Genomic DNA, 12,286 nt, shown 5'->3' with positions numbered 1-12,286 from the left:
GCAAGCCAGAAATCCAAGTGGCTTAAACCACTTGCTTACATTAAATCCATTGCATATTGGTAAAGAGCTCACGGTGCTTCTTCTGTCTGCCTACAAATTCCTCTTGGTGTTAAAATATTCCATTTACTGAACAAAAACAGCACATGATAAACTGTTCAGAAAGGAAACTTGTTTTTGCTTTTCAGGGACGGACATCTGTATGGCCCTATAGGCATATATGGTCCAAGAAACTTCTTCTGCCAGTTTCTTCTAAATGTTTGCCCACAAACTTCTCTTTGTGATAAAACCTTCCATTCACTGAGCAAAAACAGTACATGATGAAGTGTTCAGAAAAAAAAAGGTGGTTAATATTTTTCACGCCTGAGTAACTGGCTCTATAGGCACAAATGGGTTTAAGAAACCTCTGCTAGCTTCTTCTACGTGTCTGCCTATAAAATCGTCTTAGTGTTAAAATCTTCTGTTCACAGAAAGAAAACAGTACATGATGAACTGCTCAGAAAAGAAGCTTGTTTTTACTTTCCAGGGCTGGATATCTGTATGGATATCAGGACCCAAACTGATCATCATAGCAGGACCCAAACTGATGGATTTACCCTCAGTAATATTTCTGGTTGAGGAGAACGAGCGCTCTGGGGGTTCTCTCACCTGCAGATAAATGCACTGAATCAATTAAGTCAGATGACTGCACCGAACTTCTACAAGAGGAGCATAGTCCTCAGGTATGGCCAGGATGAGAGTGAACCAGGCATCTGTTACCAGCGATCATGTCTGCAACAGAAAGCATCCTGCATCTTTTTATAAAAAAGTGCTCCATGGCATTGTTCTGACACTTTCTATTTCCTACTAAAGCTTCAGACAGCTTTCTAAATTTCATAGGCAGCTGTGGCTTTTGAGTTACACCCCAAATCTGGTGCTTCTTAACCATACGGTATGGGCAGATCTAAACCTGTTCCTCCCCTGTGAAGTGGGGCAGAAATGTCAGTTGCATGGTGTGTTGCGAGAAGTCAAGGCAGTAACTCATGTGAAACTTCTTTGTCAAATTTAAATTATTATCCAAATGAAAATATTATAACAATATTATTCTTGGCAGTCAATCATGCCACACCAAGGATAAAGAATAGACAGTAATGATTTCACCCTATAGCACTCATCGCACAGTCAATATTTTCTCACAAAAGTTTCCTGAAAATCCACAGAAAAACTCTTTAGGTTATCAGATAATGAAACCTATAGAGAATAGCTCTTCAATATAGAAGCAAATTTCTCCTCTTGGCTAGAAAATGACAAAGCATTTTACATGGCCCCAAATCTATACAGCACACTTTTCTAGCAGATTCCCATGTTTAAAAGATTTGAGGCTTAAGGAAAGAAGTACTATTTTGCCTAAGAAGCAGTTGTTTTAAGTTGAGATCAGTATGAAAAAATGAAAAAAGATTCACAAAATAGTGTTGGGGATGGAGACACAGGAAGATTTTTATACTGTAGCATCAACTCTGAAACTGCTATCACCCAGATACCTCAAAATTCTAGCTTAGTAGAACTGAGTGGTACACTGAAGTTCATGTTGTCTACTCTTATTTTCTAGTTGTCTTAGTCAGCTCAGACAGCTATAACAAAATACCACAAACTAGGTGGCTTAAGCAACTAACATTTATTTCTCACCATTCTGGAAGTTGGGAAGTGTGAGATCAGGATGCCAACATGATGAGGTTCTGGTGAGGGTTCTCTTCCTGCCTTGCAGAAAGCTACCTTCTTGTTGTGTCCTCATATGACAGGGAGAGACAGAGAGGGAGAGAGACAGATGGAGAGTGCACGCTAGCTTTAGTCTCTACCTCTTCTTTTAAGGACACTAATCCCACCCTCATGGCCTCATCTTAACCTAATTACCTCCTAATTATCTGTGGGAAGTAATACCATCACATTGTGCATTTGGGTTTCAATATATGAATTTGGCAGGGCAGAGGAGCGGGGCAAGGCAGAAACATTGAGTCCATCACACCACATGAGGACAAGAAGGTCTGGAAAATTTAAATGACTTGCCCTAGATCACGTTATTAAATTCTAGTTGATTAGTCAAATATTTTTCCTTTTCGCCAATCTGATATAGAATTGAACATGAGGCAGAGAGAAAAGTTACTTTATGTTTGCATACAGTTGCTAATAAAGCCTTTTCTTTTTCTCTTTTTTCTTTTTTTTTTTTTTTTTGAAATGGGTCTCTCTCTGTCACCCAGGCTGGAGTGCAGTGGTATGATCTTGACTCACTGCAACCTCCGCCTTCTGGGTTCAAGTGATTCTCCTGCCTCAGCCTCCTGAGTAGCTGGGACTACAGGCGTGTGCCACCACGCCTAGCTAATTTTTGTATTTTTAGTAGGGACAGGGTTTCGTCATGTTGGCCAGGCTGGTCTCAAACTCCTGGCCTCAGATGATCCTCACACCTCAGCCTCCCAAAGTCCTGGGATTACAGGCGTGAGCCACTGTGCCTGGCCAATTGCTAATAAAGTATTTTCTAATCAAAACCTATGTAACTCACTTCATGATGTATCTGCAAGTGGACTAAGGACCCACTGAATATTCTTGTCGAGGTCTAGCAATAATTTTGAGATTCCTTTTAAGTATTTGTAAAATTTAGTTGTTCTCCTTATTTCAGAGGGTTCCAGATGTTTTGACCCTGGGAAAATGTATGAATAGACTAAGAAAATGAGATTCAGATTTCTAGTTGAATGATTTCATTTTCTGATTATTTTATTTAATTAGACATGGCAGTCTACTTTTCACTCTAGGAGAAGAATTTTCAAATTGCCCCCCAAAAGAAAAGAAAAGATGAGTTTCCTTTCTAAGTGTATTCTTCCAGAGAGGCTAGGTTATACTGCAGTACAGAAAAATCTCTGGGATTTACAGTAACAAAGGATTATTTCTCATTCTTGCTAAATGTCTATGGGTGTAGGAGATGTCTCCACTCCACACATCTGTGCCAGGGGTGGGATGCTGATGGAAACTCCATCTGGTGGGGGCAGCAACAGCTGTGCCACCGGGAAGGGGATTTGGTAAATTGCACTATGGCTCTTCATGCTTCTGCCTGTAAGTGACACATGTCACTTCTGCTAATTCATTATTTGCCAGGGCAAATCACAAGATCACAGCTAAATGCAGAAGGGTCAGAATACTTCCATCCTTCTATGCACCTGGAAGAAGAAAACCCAAAATTTTGGTGAACATCTGTAATGGCCACCATAATAGGAATAAAAAAGGAAAACAGAACACACCCCAACTTTGTCAGAACGCCAGTGTCTCACACCATCAATATGAATCAAATTCCCAAATATCCATCAGCTGTACAATAAAATATCTTAACACATTATAGAGTTTCCCGAATCCGTTTCTTCATCTCTATACAAGAGAATTGCATAGAATGGGAAGCAAGTACAATAAAGTAAATTAAACTGGGGCTGGAGTGAAGTTTCTAGAAATGGACTGTGGGCCAGCAAAATGTGGAGGCACGTTTATACCTTTTGTGGATTTTATTAGCCTCATTTCTCAGAGGAGAAATCATGTGTTTATGACATGACAATACTAGTCAACAGTCTTTCCAAAATAATTGGACAGTAGGAAAGTTATAGCCGTAACAGGGGAAAAAGTTCATTTTCACCTAATTGACAATAGGAATGTTTGTTTAATGGGTCACTCTAGAAAGAGATGTTAAATCTTTAAAACTTAACCTTTTTGGGAAATGTCTTAAGGTCTAGAATATGTTCAGACAACATTCATTTGTTTGTTTTATTTAGATACAATCATTTGCTTAGACATGTATTTTTAAACTTTTAATATATTAGTAGTAATACATTATTTTATTTGAGTTTTCTTTTATTTGGATACAATCATTTGCTTAGACACATATTTTTAAACTTTTAATGTATTGGTAGCAACGACGTTTTCAAGTAGGGAAACACTTAAAGTAGCTCAGAATCTCCCCTAAATTAAAAAATAGAGTTTTGTACTTTCCAGAATAATAAGCATTTTTTTCTTTTTCTTTTTTCTTTTTTTTTTTGAGGCAGAGTTTTGTTCTTGTTGCCCAGGTGGAGTGCAATGGTGCGATCTTGGCTCACTGCAACCTCTGCCTCCTGGGTTCAAGCGATTCTCCTGCCTCAGCCTCCCAAGTAGCTAGGATTGCAGGCACCCGTCACCAAGCCCGGCTAACTTTTTGTATTTTTAGTAGAGACAGGGTTTCACCATATTGGCCAGGCTGGTCTCGAACTCCTGACCTCAGGTTATCCACCTGCCTCGGACTCCCAAAGGGCTGGGATTACAGGAGTGAGACACCGTGCGTGGCCAATAAGTACTTTTATAGCCTTTCTTTAAATCTTTCTTGGTAAAGATCTACAAAGCAGGAGGAAATTACGAGAGGCAAAGTTTGCTGGTTTACTGTTTGATTTATATCTCTCCCCACTACCCCTTAAATATTTGTAACAGAGCACGGTTAACATTAACACCCTAACCACCATAAACTAAAAATATTTATTATATAATTCATGTCTAAGATGAAAATGAAGATATAACAGTAAGATGATTTCATACAGAGGTACAGTGAATTCTGTGTGACTAGAGTAAGTCAATTTTGTGTTTTGGTTTTTTTTTTGTGTTTCAGTAGTTTCGAGTTATTATAATTACTGAGTAATGACTAGAATGCTATATATCATGTAATTCACATTTTTTTTCCTCATTTAATCCTCCACAGTAAACCTACTTTTAGAACTTAGGAAACTGAGGATGAAGTGACTTGACCAAGGTCTCCTAGCTACTTAGCAGAGGAATACTCTTTAGAGATAAATAATTGTGGTGACATTTCAATCAAAGTATCTGATAATTGCAGTGCCTTCCCACACCCAACTCTCTAGGAGAAGAAATAATTTAAAAGATACATTTATTCATAAACACACAAGTACTCATTCTGTGTCTTTTCCTATCACAAAGCCCACGGATATAGAGCTGAATAAGTCTGCAAGTCAGAGGTTAAGAAAAGTTGGCTCTGGCATCAGACAGGCTGACTTGGATGAGGCTCTGCAATGCTACCTTGGATGGGTACTTATTTTCTCTAACCTCAGTTTCTTCATCTGCAAAATGGGAAACAATATCCGTGCTTTCCTCATGATTTTGCTGGGAAAATGAAATAAGACAATATGTTTTTGCACAGTACAGTGCATTAAACGCTCCATAGTATGCACTTGATATATACTAGGTTTTATTGTTGAATAAGCAAAGACAGCCATGGCTCCTCTCAGAGGAGCTCCCTGATTAGGGACAGGAGAAAAACGTTTAAATAGCATTTCCTGTCCAATGTGATGCGAGCAGTAGGGAAACCAGGGAAAGGCACGAATGACTGCCTTGGAAAAGTCTAAAAAGGTTTCATAGAGGTGACTTTTGAGCTGGTGATTTTAGGGGGAGCAGTGCTTCACCGGATGGAGAAGGAGGTAGACATTCCGGCTATGTCCAAACGTGGGGTAGAAAGGCGTGTTTGGGGACCTCAATACTCGGGATAAGGGAACATTGAAGAGAGAGAAAGGGAAATAATGAAAGTGCATGGAAAACCAGTAAGTGTGGGACCCTGAGGGCTTGGACCAGAAAGGGCCAGCCTTCCGTGGCCATGAGGGAGGGAAGCTGGAGGATCGCGAGGTGGCGCTGTGGCTCCACCTTAAGGAAAGATTCTGGAGCTCGCGGGTCACCCGCACTCCCAGGACAGCCTCGGAGAGGTGGGGCAGCGCAGTCTTGGTGGGTTTGGCATCTTCACGGCAGCTGCCAAAAAATAACGTTGATAAAGATAATAAATACATAAGCAAATAAACCGGAAGCGGTCCCTTTTAGGACACACGGCAAGCATCAATAATCAGAGACCGTCGGCGAGGAAGGATTAAGAGCACGGAACTGTCCAGCAGGGACCGTTCCCAGCTCAGTCCGCGTAATCTGTAGGCCCGCATTGGGAACCCGCATCGCCTGCCTGGAGCTGAGCTGTATGCTAACCCGCGTCTTCGGGCGGGCCCTGCGCCCCGAAGGCGTCTCCCTAAAGCCAAAGTCGTAGCGGTCTGCACGCCTGCCCTTGGGCCCTCGGTCCGCACCCTGCCTAGACCTAGATTTTTTTGGATTTTTTTTTTTTTTTTTTTTTTTTTGCTGAATTTCATACGCACACGTGCACACAGAACCACGTGTGAGTTCAGGCTCACACACGTTTACGATGCTCTTGCACAATACACACGGACTTTTGCAAATGCACACCCCACTCAGACACTACACATGACACGTGCACACACTATACACATGCGCACTCACGCCCGTGTGCACCAATGCCTTACGCACCCACGCACACATTCAGCCAAGTGCTCTCTGTCACCGGCACAAACACACACTTACTGCACCGGCCCACAAATGTGCAGCCACTTTTCGCACATGCAAACATATTTGCACATTCACATCATACACATCTCGCATCCCAGTAGCCAACAAAGACCTCGCAGCACGCAAAGGTGTGTAAATATTCAGCAAATTGTCCCTCGAAGGAAGTATGCGCGCAAACTTTTTGTTATCCAGGCATCTCGAGCTTTTCTGCTAAACTCGCCCTCCCTTCTCCAACTTTCCCCTGAATAAACAGGCCTGTTCCTCCCAGTCTCCCCTCTGAGAATGTTTTAAGGCCAAGGTTTCTTCCATAAGGTTTGCGCTACTGAAGGGATGCTAATTTTCAAATCTCTAAGAAGCTCCCTTCTCCCATCCCAGAGCCTCCTTCTACCAAGGGAGCAGGGACCTTCCCAGATCGGATTCCAATCTCGTGGACTAGGGGACTGTGGGCAAGGGCCACCGGGTGGGATATGATCACGCCCTAGGGCATCCTCGGACTTAAAGATCCTTTCCGGCAGTGCCCCCAACTGTATTCTCCCGACTCAGAATGACTTCAGCTTCTAGCTATCTATGGTCACGCCAGGGCAGAATCAGCATCTCCCCCATTAAAGCACATCCGCAAGTGTCCAGATTTCTGTCCTTCGATGGGCATCAGGAACATCCCCGCAAAGTCAGATACTTAGTCTGTTCCAACAGGCAAGCTTGCGTGAGCTCTAAGATCTCATCTAGGACTGGGAGAGAGAATGACTGACAGGAGGTCACATAGTAAATGTGGCAGAGCCGGGGCCGGGGCTGGCACGTCCCTGGCGCGCTCTGTCCCTGCGGGCCAGGAGAGAGAGAAGCACATCGGTAACTGACCACGTGAATGCGCATTCAGTACGCGCAGTAGTTAGGACGTTTCACAGTCTTCCCCTTTCCTCTCTCTCCTCTGCTCCCTGCCCTCGGGAGGCACCGTGCGCGCTCGCTCCTTTCTCCTCCCGGATGCGGAACCCGGGCCCAGGAGCTCCAGAGCCAAAGGACACTTGAGAGTTTGGGGACAAGAGATTCGCGCCACAGCTGGGTGGACGGTTTGGCTCTATATTTAAGGGGACAGGCTCTAGCGATATTCTGGCTTGGCGACTTTATTAGCTGTTGGCCGTGGACAAGTTTTTCAACTTCGCTCACAGGGTCTCTGTTTGCTCACCTGTAAAACGCCGGAGTGGTCTTATCTGCCGTGGTCTGTGGCGGATATTCAGTGAGTTCCTGCCCGTAAAGCCTTCAACAAATGGGATCTATTATTATCTGGGGCCGCCCGGGGGGAAACCCAAGAGAGTTGGCAGGCTCGCCCCAGAAAGACCTATAGGAACCCCTTGCCCCAGGCTTCTGGCCGTATCAGACTAAGCGCTCCCAACCTGGGACGGAGCCCCGCGGTGTTGTTTGCTTGGTCTCTATCTCCTAGCCGTCTGTGGGTGTCTTCGTCCTTCTCTAGGCCTCAGTTTCCCTGTATGTACCATGGGGGGTGGGAGGTGGAGGTGCGCTCCCAGAGCCGGGAAGTGTCGGTCATACTGGGCCAGCAGAGGAGGCCTTCTCTGGAGCGCAGGGAGTCGGAAACAGAAATCAGATTCCGGATTCCCAGTGGACCCCTGGCCTGCTACTCCCACGCGTTCCCCGAGGACTGCGCATGGAGATCACCGAGGAAAAGAGCCACGGTTTTGAGGGCTGGCGGTGTGTCACGGTGTTCGGCCACTCGCGCCATCTTCCGGGTGCAGTTCAGGGGCCCCGCAGAGCCGAGCCTTCGCGCAGGTTCCGGCTTTCCCAGGGCCCCGGGCCGCCACCCACTCCTATTCTCGTCCACCGGGCAACGCCGTGGCCCCTGCTCCTCTCCACCTCAACCCCGACTCCAGGCTGCTGGTCGACTCCTCTGGAGCGGCCGCAATCTGAGGGACTTTGCGCCTTGGCTTAGGTCCTTGCATCTTTCTTTTCCCCTTTCCCTTCCCAACAGTGAAGTAGGCATCTGTCCTCCTGCCTCGTTCGAAGCTGTCCCTGGCAGGTGGCGAGGGAAGGGGGCACGTCCCGGGACGGTTTGCCCTTCTGTGGGCCCGCCCTCACAAGGGGAATGGAGATCAAGAGAATTTTCCAAGTGACAGGTCCCAAGTCTGGCCTCCTGGGGGCGGACGAACAGAGACGATTCCCTCTTTCGCTGGGACCTTTCCACGGGTCTTAGTTTGGCTGTATTTATCTAGTCTCTTCTCTTTGGGGAGACCGGTGTGTTTCTACTGGAGTCCCCAGAAATTACTGGTAGATGTTGCCTTTCAGGAAGGGGAATTGATTTCCCCGTGCCTCAAGAGGGTTGGGATAGCCAAGGAGCAGAAGGTCAGGGTGGGAGTGGGTGGGTAGGGAGTGCTTGCACACTGCCCTGGGCTTCCTCCAGGCCCAGGTCAAGAGATCCCGAGAGCTGGACAGCCCTGCCTACCGCTGGGAGCATCTGAGGGGCTGTGTATCCTGAACTCCGACAGCTGCAGAAATTTTGAGGAGCTCATCAGGGAAACTAGGCTCCAGGGGAAACCCCAAACCTCTCTAGTTTTTCTTTCCAGGTGTAAACTCATTCTGCTGTATTTTTTCCCCATGCAAAAGTCTTTTTTCCTCACGCCTTCCTTCCCTTCCTTCTTTCTCTCAGAGATGATATATATTCAAAAATCAAGAGTTTCCAAATAACTTTAAATACAGATCCTAGGCACCAACACAGGAGGTTCTGATTCTGTGGGTCAGGATAAGGCCTGGAAATCTGCATTTCTAACAAGTGCCTGCACCCTTCCCCATGTGATTAGCCTGATGAACCCAGTTTGGGGATTACTATTATAAACTACCCTAAAGTCAAATCACTCATATGCCATAAAGCCTAGGCAATGCTGTACATGCTAGAATATCTCATTACAGGATACCTTTACCATAAAGTATATACCTAAGGTAATTGTGATGGATAGTGCTTGAAGTATCTGCTTTCAGGTATGATGGCAATCACCCTCTACACACATGCTTTGTCTCTGGAGGTAGTGCTACCCTCACATGAAGATTTAGAAGTATTTAAGAGGCTCTTTTTCAAAGTTTAAAATTACAGTTGCTGGTTCAATATTCACCAGAGAAAATCCATAAAAAAACTACTGCTCTGCTGGCCTGTGTGTCATTTCCAGTTTTCTGTCACTCACTCTGTCTCTCTTCCACCTTCTCTTTAGCCTCCTTCCTACTTAAACATTTATTACAGGATGAGAAAGCCAGATTGAAAGCACAAGGATACCAAGAAGAAAAGCTATGAATACACTCTGCTTGATTAAAATAAAGCACACTCACCACCCCAGGTGAGGTATGTGCTGCCTCTGCACAGCCAAAGGAAATTAGTCTTATCAAAATATTTCTGCCCCCTTTTATTGTTCTTCCTTCTCTAGCCTGGCAGGTATGGAAATTGCCTCCCTCATATTTAGTTCCTGGAGAGACTGGCTCTGGGGTAGAAATTGAGCTGCTCAGGACTTCTTGCTTTGTGCCACTTTCTCATTTGGGTGAGTCAGCTTCAGGCTCTCAACAAACGCATCCTTTGCAGATGCTTCTAGATTCTGTTCAACCCCAGAAATCTATCTGCTGTGTGTCTCTTGCTGATCCTGGACTTGAGGGTGTCTATGCTTTTCTTTTCCCTGGCACTTTTGTCACCTTCCTTTGGCAGTGATCTGCGCCCTTATTTTGTGTCCATCACCACTGGAGACACCCCTCCAGACTCAGCTGGGAGTCCTGCAGTTGAGGACTGTTTACTGGAGAGTAAAATGGAGGTTCAGGCAGATAAAGAGAAGGAGGCCTAGGCCTTTTGCCAGGGCTATATGGGACCCATTGATAGGATGGGTGGGCTTTGCTTCCTCATCTCCTTACCTTCAAGGATCCTCTCTGAGCTGGAGAATATGGCCCAGGCAGGGGGAGGGATTGACTCTGGGGACCCCTTTGGACCTGGAGCATAAGGTTAAGTTTGGAGCTTTAGAAAGTTTTTAGCAGGCCAAGTTTCAATTGTGCATTTAAATACTATAGAGACTGAAAATGTTCACATACCTATCCCCAAAAACCTACAGCCCTTCAAATCTGTCCACCATTATACTCTTCTTCAACATGAACGCTATGTTAGGAACCCCTGTAAATGCTATGGGGATCCCCAAAGATCAGACCAATCCCTTCAGGGAAGTCCTGGAAGAGATGGCATTAATTATGGTAGCAGGGGAAAGTGCTCAGCACACAAGAGGTCTAGATTACATGTGTGAGAGCTGGGCAGGCCTCGTGCACAGGAGATAAAGCAGTGTTTGAGGACAGTGGCCATGCACTGCAGGCCAGGACCACACTGTTTCATCCAGTTTAGGAATCAGGAAGTGGCTCCACTGCTCTGCCAAGAGCACAAAGCATAACTCTTGCCTGTCTCTATTCAACATGGGCATGTGTACTTTTCCATCACTGACCCCATGAGCTTCCTAAATCAAAGGACCAAGGAAGGCCAGCAGAAAGGGGACCTGGATTTCTAGCAGATAATTTCCCCGAAGGAGTCCTTAGCAGATTTGACTGCAGTCAGGGAGTTCCTTTGAGGGCAATGAAACAGAAGTTCACCATGTGCTTATTAGAGGTTACAACCTGCTAAAAAATGATGGGGCACATTACCCAGAAACTTCTAGCTATTTCCTTTGCCAGCCACAAAGATACATGCTGAAAAGCCTGAGGAGGGAGACAATTTCGTCCTTTTTTCTTTCCCTTTTTCCTTCCATCTCTCCCATTTCCATTCGTTCCTTCTCCTTCTCTCCTTTCTCTCTATCTCCTTCCTTCCCATTTTCTCTTCCCCTTCTTCCTTTTTTGTCCTTTCTCCCCACCTTCCTTCTCTTCTCCCCCCACCCTTTTCATATGGCAGAGACAGAGTTAGGAAGGATTTGTTCAAGCCCTCCTTTTTAACAGGAAGAATAAAGGAGGATGAGAAAAACCCTACACCAAATAACCAGCTAATCAAAGACGGTTAACATTGCTGTTGCTTTGGTAGTTACTCTGAAAACAAACGAACCAACTACTTGGGGTGGGGAATGAGGGGTTGGCATTTAATTTGAGAAAATTTAAAAACGCATCCTGACACAGCCCCAGTGAGAGCATTCATTCCACCATTCACATATCTCGAGGACTGCCCGAGAGAGGTGAGCGTGTGAGTGAGAACAGTGCCCAACCCTGGCAGCCTCTAGGCTAGCGGCCGAGAGAGAAGCGTTTCAGAGGCCGGGGTGGGAGTAGAGCCTGGTACCCCACTTCCTGGGGACCCACAGCGCCTCATTTGCCGGGGCCCAGGGTCCATTCATCCCTCCCAGCGTGGAGGCCGTGCCCCTCCGAGAGTTACCAGCCCCGACCTCGCGCACCCATATTCCATCCCACCGCCCCCGCCTCAAAGCGAAGAGGTGGGCACCTGGGACGCGCGTCCTGCTTTTTCTGCCCGGGCTCTCCCGTCTCCTCCACTTTTGTCCCCGACGTCCCAGAACGGCGGAGCAGGACGCGGCATCAGCCCTGGGAGGGCGCAGCCTGCAAGCCTCCAGCGCGCTCAGGGCGCGGCGAGGATGCTAAAGGACTGCAATGGCCAGGATGCAGATCCCCAGCTCAAATTCCTGAGGAAGACACCCGCCTCCCTTTCCCTCTGTCCCCTCTCCGTCCTCGCTGGGACCCGCTCCTCCCCAGCCCAGACGCCAGTGCTCAGCGCTCCTTCGCTCGCCACTTTGCGAGGAACTTTGGCCGGCTCCCCTGCGCCACCGGGAGCGGGATGTTAATGAGAGAGCGTGGCCTGGCGCCGCCAGCGAGCCGGCTCCCGGGCCGCGATTGGCTGCGGTGGGCGGAAAGATGACGTTATGCAAATGAAGGGGCGGGGCCTCGATGCGCG

The 12,286-nt window shown here is 46.5% G+C and overlaps 1 long non-coding RNA gene across 1 annotated transcript; it reads right to left on the bottom strand.

Annotated features, from left to right (window-relative positions):
* Positions 1-3,499: 3,499 nt before the first annotated feature.
* On the bottom strand, positions 3,500-12,177 carry LOC134810123 (uncharacterized). The gene is made up of 2 exons (XR_010157393.1): positions 11,822-12,177; positions 3,500-5,787 (listed from the first exon to the last, which is right to left on the bottom strand). It is a non-coding gene; the product is annotated as an uncharacterized LOC134810123 (long non-coding RNA).
* Positions 12,178-12,286: the final 109 nt, after the last annotated feature.

Source organism: Pan troglodytes, chromosome 4 (genome assembly GCF_028858775.2).
Source record: "Pan troglodytes isolate AG18354 chromosome 4, NHGRI_mPanTro3-v2.0_pri, whole genome shotgun sequence".
Classification (NCBI taxonomy): Eukaryota; Metazoa; Chordata; class Mammalia; order Primates; family Hominidae; genus Pan; species Pan troglodytes.
Note: the sequence above shows the minus strand (reverse complement) of the source record. Positions and strands in the feature narration are given on the sequence as shown.